This window comes from Schistocerca gregaria, chromosome 7 (assembly GCF_023897955.1).
Source record: "Schistocerca gregaria isolate iqSchGreg1 chromosome 7, iqSchGreg1.2, whole genome shotgun sequence".
In the NCBI taxonomy this organism is placed as follows: domain Eukaryota; kingdom Metazoa; phylum Arthropoda; class Insecta; order Orthoptera; family Acrididae; genus Schistocerca; species Schistocerca gregaria.
In genome coordinates, this window is record NC_064926.1 from 120,011,022 (window position 1) to 120,018,806 (window position 7,785).

General features: G+C 41.9%; 1 non-coding gene across 1 annotated transcript; it reads right to left on the reverse strand.

Annotated features, from left to right (window-relative positions):
* Window positions 1–357: 357 nt before the first annotated feature.
* Trnas-cga (transfer RNA serine (anticodon CGA)) lies at window positions 358–434 on the reverse strand. The gene has a single exon. It is a non-coding gene; the product is annotated as a tRNA-Ser (tRNA).
* Window positions 435–7,785: the final 7,351 nt, after the last annotated feature.

The following is a 7,785-nucleotide window of genomic DNA, read 5'->3' on the forward strand; positions in this document are numbered from 1 at the left end:
TTTGGCTTTAGGAAAGGTAAAGATACCAGAGAGGCGATTCTGACATTGCGGATGATAATGGAAGCAAGATTAAAGAAAAATAAAGACATGTTCATAGTATTTGTTGACCTGGAAAACTTGTTCGACAGTGTAAAATGGTACAAGATGTTCGAAATTCTAAGAAAAGTAGGGGTAAGCTATAGGGATAGCCGGGTAATATACAATATGTACACGATCCGAGAGGGAACAATGAAAGTGGACGACCAAGAGCAAATTGCTCGGATTAAAAAGGGTGCAAGACAGGGATGTAGTCTAGAATGAAATTTTCACTCTACAGCGGAGTGTGCGCTGATATGAAACTTCCTGGCAGATTAAAACTGCGTGCCGGACCGAGACTCGAACTCGGGACCTTTGCCTTTCGCGGGCAAGTGCTCTACCAACTGAGCTATCCAAGCACGACTCACGCATCGTCCCCACAGCTTTACTTCTGCCAGTACCTCGTCTCCGACCTTCCAAACTTTACAGAAGCCCTCCTGCGAAGCTTGCAAAATTAGCACTCGTGATAGAAAGGATAATGCGTTGACATGGCTTAGCCACAGCCTGGGGGACATTTCCAGAATAAGATTTTCACTCTGCAGCGGAGTGTGCGCTGATATGAAATATCAATAAAATCATGATACCAGTAGGCACCAGACCTGAAGCCATGGAGGAACAATTACAAAGATTCCATGGTATGAAATTTCTATCCTCCATTGACCTCCGTAGTAGCTGTTGGCAGGTGAAACTGTCATCATCATCCAGGAAGTACACAGCATTCATCTTTGCTGGTTGCTCTTATCATTTTCGAGTGGTAACTTTTGGTCTTAACATTAGTTCTGGTGTTTTCATTGTAGCCCTAGTTCATGTGCTAACCGTCTACGTTGATGATTTACTAATAGCAACGGCTTCCTGGGAAGAACATTCAACTCTTTTACAACATATCTTTAAAAGATTCTCTGATTTCGGAGTTCCTGCCAATTAGCAAAAATCCAAATTAGCCAAGAGAGAAGTAAAGTTTGTAGGACATCTAATTTCTTCGGAAGGTATCTCTCCTGATCCCAGCAAGTTAACAGCTACAAAAATTTTCCTTTACCTTGCATTAAAAGGCAATTAAAAGGTTTCATTTGATTAACCTCATTATTTCGTCGCTTGATTCCAGATCAATCACTGAACCATCCAGCGTTGTTGAATTTACTCAAGAAAATCGTCCACTGGATGTGGACTTATGAATCTCAAAATGACTTTCAGAAAATCAAAGAAGCTCTTCTAACGAGTAACATTTTAAGTCATCCGAATATGAATTTAGATTTCTGCATTTCTTCCGATACATCATTTCAAGGATTAGGTGTATGTTTATTCCAAATAGAAGAAACTGGTGGCAAGGATGACATCAAAATAATTAGTTTTGACAGTCGAGTACTAACAAGATGTGAGAGATCATATTCGGTAACTGAATTAGAAGGATTAGCTGTTCTGTGGTCTTTTCGCCGTTTTAATTACTATATTTACGGACGTAAAATCAAGGTATACTCAGATCATCAAGCACTAAGCTTTTTACTCTCTTGCAAACTTTATCATCCTAGGCTTAGCCGATGTTTAGCTGCAGCGAAGATCAGAACGGAGCCACGCTAATTGAGAAATGCAAAGGGAACTAGAAGTATAGCGCGTATCAACTGGACTGACGTAAGCACAACCGCAATTAATGTGCCTATTCCAGGTACTGATTCTTTGTCAAGTAGTCTCATTACAAGTTTTTTCTGGTAAAACATCTGAGGATGTTAGCTGTCCAGGATGGTGTTAAGGAAGCAGCTCGGTTAGGATACTCGTCCGACGTAAGGTGTTTTTCTGTAGCTAAACTATGATTCACAGGTGACGCTAAAACGTATGTCACGTACCGTGAAATCTTTGGTGAGCCATTGGCTGAAGGACTGACGAAATGCTATCGTAAGCAAAGTAGTGGTAGATTTTTAAGAGAAAATCTCATGTGGTTGATGCAAAAAAATAACACGCGGGCTTATGAAACAATGCAAATTGCTGAAGTAGATACAGTCCTTTTGGGGGAAGCAGTAAAACAGGGCCATCAACGTATTTGCGACAGGTATTTCCGTCGATACGTCGTGAAGGGTAAGAATGGAATACCCAAGTGATATGCCTTTGATGATCCGAGAACAGAAGATCATGATCCTTTTGCAAAAGCACCTAAGATGACAGAAATCTGCTTCTCTGACAGCAGCGAAATACTCTTCACCTCCTTTTATACTTGTGTACCAGCCTCGTGTGGCCTCTAGTTACTAACTTCGCCATACATAGCGGTGCCTAGGTATGACTGATCAGACAATATACACTACTGGCCATTAAAATTGCTACACCACGAAGATGACGTGCTACAGACGCGAAATTTAACCGACAGGAAGAAAATGCTGTGATATGCAAATGATTACCTTTTTAGAGCATTCACACAAGGTTGGCGCCGGTGGCGACACCTACAACGTGCTGACATGACGAAACTTTCCAACCGATTTCTCATACACAAACAGCAGTTGAACGGCGTTGCCTGGTGAAACGTTGTTGTGATGCCTCGTGTAAGGAGGAGAAATTCGTACCATCACGTTTCCGACTTTGATGAAGGTCGGATTGTAACCTATCGAGAGTATGGTTTATCGTATCGCCACATTGCTGGTCCCGTTGGTCGAGACCCAATGACTGTTAGCAGAATATGGAATCTGTGGGTCCAGGAGTGTAATACGGAACGCCGCACTGGATCCCAACGGCCTCGTATCACTAGCAGTCGAGATGACAGGCATCTTATCCGCATGGCTGTAACGGCTGGTCCAGCCATATCTCGATCCCTGAGTCAACAGATGGGGCGTTTGCAAGACAACGACCATCTGCACGAACAGTTCGACGACGTTTGCAGCAGCGTGGACTGTCAGCTCGGAGACCATGGCTGCGGTTACCCTTGACGCTGCATCACAGACAAGAGCGCGTGCGATGGTGTACTCAACGACAAACCTGGGTGCACGAATGGCAAAACGTCATTTTTTCGGATGAATCCAGGTTCTGTTTACAGCATCATGATGGTCGCATCCGTGTTTGGCGACATCGCGGTGAACGCACATTTGAAGCATGTATTCGTCATAGCCATACCTTCGCATCACCCGGCGTTATGGTATGGGGTGCCATTGGTTAACGTCTCGGTCACCTCTTGTTCGCATTGACGGCACTATGAACAGTGGACGTTGCATTTTAGATGTGTTATGACCCGTGGCTCTACCCTTCATTTGGTCCCTGCAAAACCCTACATTTCAGCAGGATAATGCACGACCGCATGTTGCAGGTCCTGTACGGGCCTTTCTGGATACAGAAAATGTTCGACTGCTGCCCAGGCCAGCACATTCTCTAGATCTCTCACCGTTTGAAAACGTCTGGTCAATGGTGGCCGAGCAACTGGCTCGTCACAATACGCCAGTCACTACTCCTGATGAACTGTTGTATCGTGTTGAAGCTAAATGGGCAGCTTTACCTGTACACGCCATCCAAACTCCGTTTGACTCAAAGGCCAGGCGTATCAAGGCCGTTATTACGGCCAGAGGTGGTTGTTCTGGGTAAGGCGCGAAAATGTAAACACATGTCGCATTCAAGTGGACAGTGAGTCATACGTTACCGGCTTGTAGCCGGTTATGTCAGGTCCTGCCGCCTCAACCAATTTGCTTTTGTCGACTGTGACGGCCACCGGCTCTTCCTCTCCATAGCTTCGCACAGCAGGGCCCAGTCTACAGCTTGTCGTACTTCAGTTAGGCGGGTCCTTCTGATCGTTGCTCGCACACGCGACCGCTGCCTCTGCCCGTCGCGAACCAACGACTGCTCGCGCTACCCACGGATGTTGATATCATTGCCCCTTTCCTAGCTGGGGCAGAAAACCTCTCTAATCGATACTAGGGACGTATCCGCAGACACGTATCAGCAGAATACAACCACTTAGCGCACTTATTGTTGCGCGACCCGTGTCCGTAACAATCTCAAATACTGTAAGGTAAAACTGCATTTCTTAATTTCCAGTCTTCGAAAGAATGTAACAAATAAGTTCTGGCTTGATGTAACTGCGTCCCTGATTGTGTTTACGAACTTCCTGCATGTTGGAATAATTTAGGTCAGTAACTTCTGTTAATCAATAGAACGAAAAACCAGTCGAAGTTGTAAATATTTTATTTTTCATTCGATAATTAGTTTCGGACCGAGACCCATTTTCATATCAACCTACAAGGCGATAACCAAATTTAGACTCATGCATAATTCAGTTATTAGCAAATTCTGAAGAATTTGCCAAAGATACAGAATATATCGTTTTAAACTTGCATAAGAATGTCGAATGTGGCATTTTAGAAGATATAAACAAAATGCTTAATGTACATTCAAAGTTCATACATATAACTGGAAGTTTACTTCTTCCTCTGTCGTAAGGAAACCTCGGAAAGGGAGCTCTCTATTACGACGTAGGAAATCTTTTTATTTATTAAAATCTTCTCCAACCATCAAGAGTACAACAATTTACATAATAACGAATAACTATACCACAATAAAATTCATAGTACATACAATAACGATAATCTTTTTTGCGTTTCTTTCAACCTCAGTTCTCTCAACAAATTTTAGTTAGTGATTTTTGATTCTCCTTGAACCAATTTTAATGCTGCATCCTGTTTCAATACATATTGAACAATTACTACAACAGCAGCGTCTTTATTGTACAACATTCTGAACCGCAGTCTCCGTGAAGGACATTACTTGACAAAATTACAGTGGAGTCTAGGGAGAAATTGAGTACAACTGAAAAATATTATTGTGCGGTATTACTGGCTGGTTAGGGCCGCTTAACGATGAGTAACAGTATGGTTCGGGCCGCTTAACGATGGACAACAGTACGGTTCGCTACATCGACACAACTATCGATATCGGATCTCTTACATTTGGATCACCATTAAGGAACATAAGGAACGTTTATCTTAACCACTCATTTGATAGCATTTCGAAATGATTATTACAGAAGCTCCCCAATATGGGATGGATGTACTGTGGCGTTAAGTCGAACGAACGAACGACTTTTATATTCTTTAACGAGGAACGCTTTACTTTAATACTTTAAACAGTTGTATGGACAAAACATTGCCTCAAGTCGAGGATAAACCGTTCTTGTGTTACTCCGCACCATGTCTTTGAGATGACTGCGATATCTGGTCTAGGAAGAAGATTTTTGACTAGCCCTCGTAACAGAAGTTATTTTTGTCATTTGGTTCTGAGAAACAGCGACAGGGCAGCTGTAGCAACACACACAGTAAAATGACAAGGCAGTATACTACTTAAACTGCCGCAGAGTGCTACGAGCAGAATGGAAACAGGTGTCATACATAGGTAGTTCAGGATGTTCATAAAGTGTTTCCACGGATGAGTTCTGGTTAACGTTGCAAACTGAAAACGAGTATGTTCCAGTAGTATATTCTCCATCCGGAAGTGCGTTTTCTGTAAGTCCTTCTATCCCTGTCGTGGTCTGCACGTTACACGATTTTCTTTTTTTTTTTCAGTAAAGAACTCCTATCATCATAAGCTCTAAAATTTTACCATCTTTCTTCACAGGCAGTGCACAATAGACGTTCAGCTATGGTAGATAAGTCATTAGTGTCGCCGGCGATCGTACTGATTACTGATCGGGAGCGTAAACAAACTTAAAAATGAAATTGTACAAACTGTGTGTTGGAAGACTGTCGGCGAAAAAATTGGAGTGGTACTGACGATCGCTGACGACATTGGTAAGAGATAAGACACCTTGACATGATACAGGCTACCGAATATTGTCAATCAAAAGCATGAATCAACCAAGTGGCTGCTGGTTCCTTCGTTAGATCAAAAATATTCTTTATATTCCTGCATAGTCAACAAGATGTGCTGTTACTTTATCTATCTAACACAGAGCTGTGGATTTCGCATCTTTTAGCTAGTAAAACTAACAATATTTCGACGCAGTTGGATCTTCCTGGTGTGATGAGATAGGATTTTTTTGCATTCCGCGAGCAGCACTGTACCAGCTGGTCCATATGATGACCACTTATCGAATAAGAGACTTAGGTACTGATATCTTTCAAGAGACTCGTTTGTCATCAGCAATTAAACGACAGCAGAGGTAGTACTTTACAGCTGTGGCACGATGTTGGCTCGGTGGTCCGTGAACGCACGATTGAGAGCCTACGCTCGGTCTGAAATCGACTGATCGTCATTTCAGAATTTGTAGCTTAACTGGTTTCCGACATCATTACTCCTGACACCCTTCTTATGTACACTACAGCAACTGCCTTAGAGAGACCTGTTCTTACTTGGTTTTAGGGTATAATGTGAGATGGAGTGGTTGTGGTTGTAGTGTGCACAGCCCTGAGATGCAAAATTAAAGTCCGCGTGATCGGAAAACGGAGTGAAGTTCCTTATTCACTGAAGCGAATTTACTTTTAAAAGGTAATGAAACAGTCACGCAACGGTCAATTTCTTTTTGAGTCTGATTGTAAGAAGTGTAGTTCTAAATTTAAAGTCGCATGAAATTCACAGATAAACCGCCACACGACAGCACATTTTGAGTAGAGGAGACATCTAGCTATTAAACGAAAATGCCCGTTTATAATAGATGCTATTTATTTCTCTTAACGAGCATTAAAGTGCGAAAATCTTCAACAAGATACGAATGAATACGAACATTGACAACAGTTGTGTTTAATTTCGATCTTAGTACCAAATTTTAGGAACGCGTAATGAATATTGTTAATGGTAAAGCGAAGACAATAGCAGAAAGTGCTAATGAAAGGTGAAGTCAGAAGAACAAACACCATTCAAAAATGCAAAGTGTACTCTGCAAATCAAACAACTAAATATGGTCACCAGTTACGGAAACGACTAACTCCATAAAGTTAACAAATACCGCGCCTCCTAGAACTTTAGCACGGGAAAGCACTGCTAGCTGGGTTGGGTCCCTGGTTATGATTTGGTGACGACGGTGGGAATTTAAGTATTGTACAGATGACAGCAGGTTTGTTTCTGAGTGTTCTTTGTCTTGGTGTAGATTACAGTGTCCTATTCATAAATGTGAGTCTCACTAGTTGCTGGAAGATGTAGCTTGTATTGCGACTATTGTACTTTTATAAGTGTATTTGTTGGTACCTGTTTCTCATTAATGGTCTGTGTATTGCACATGCTAATCTTCTACACAAAAGTGTTACCTGTAGCTCTGTTAATAAGGATGTGATACTATACGCCTTGCAACGACACACTAGCTTTCCAAATATTTACTTATGGTTCAAAGACTTATAACACATTATATGATGTAAATTAAACTTAAGACTTTTCACTACCACAAGCACATTGCAGATCAGTTTGATAAAAAATGTAACAAGGCTGGATAAAATTTAGTAGCTCGTGTAGATGAACTGGGAAGCAGACAGGACACTGTCACAGTCTGCTCTTTACTGTCAGAGTACCAGTCGTTTCTCAGAATGGGGGCGTCGTCCTCAGTATTGCTACGACATGAACGAAGAGAGAAAGTAAATCCATTAGTCCACACCACGTTGTCTGAGCGGGAAGCGGGGGAATTTGCGAAAGCACCGAACGCGACATGCAGCTTTGTTTTAAATTTCATGTTTCTCAACAACATAAACATACAAATTCTTAGTATTATTCTATTATTGTCACCACTCATGTTGCCACGTAATATTGAAATAATCGAAAACAAAA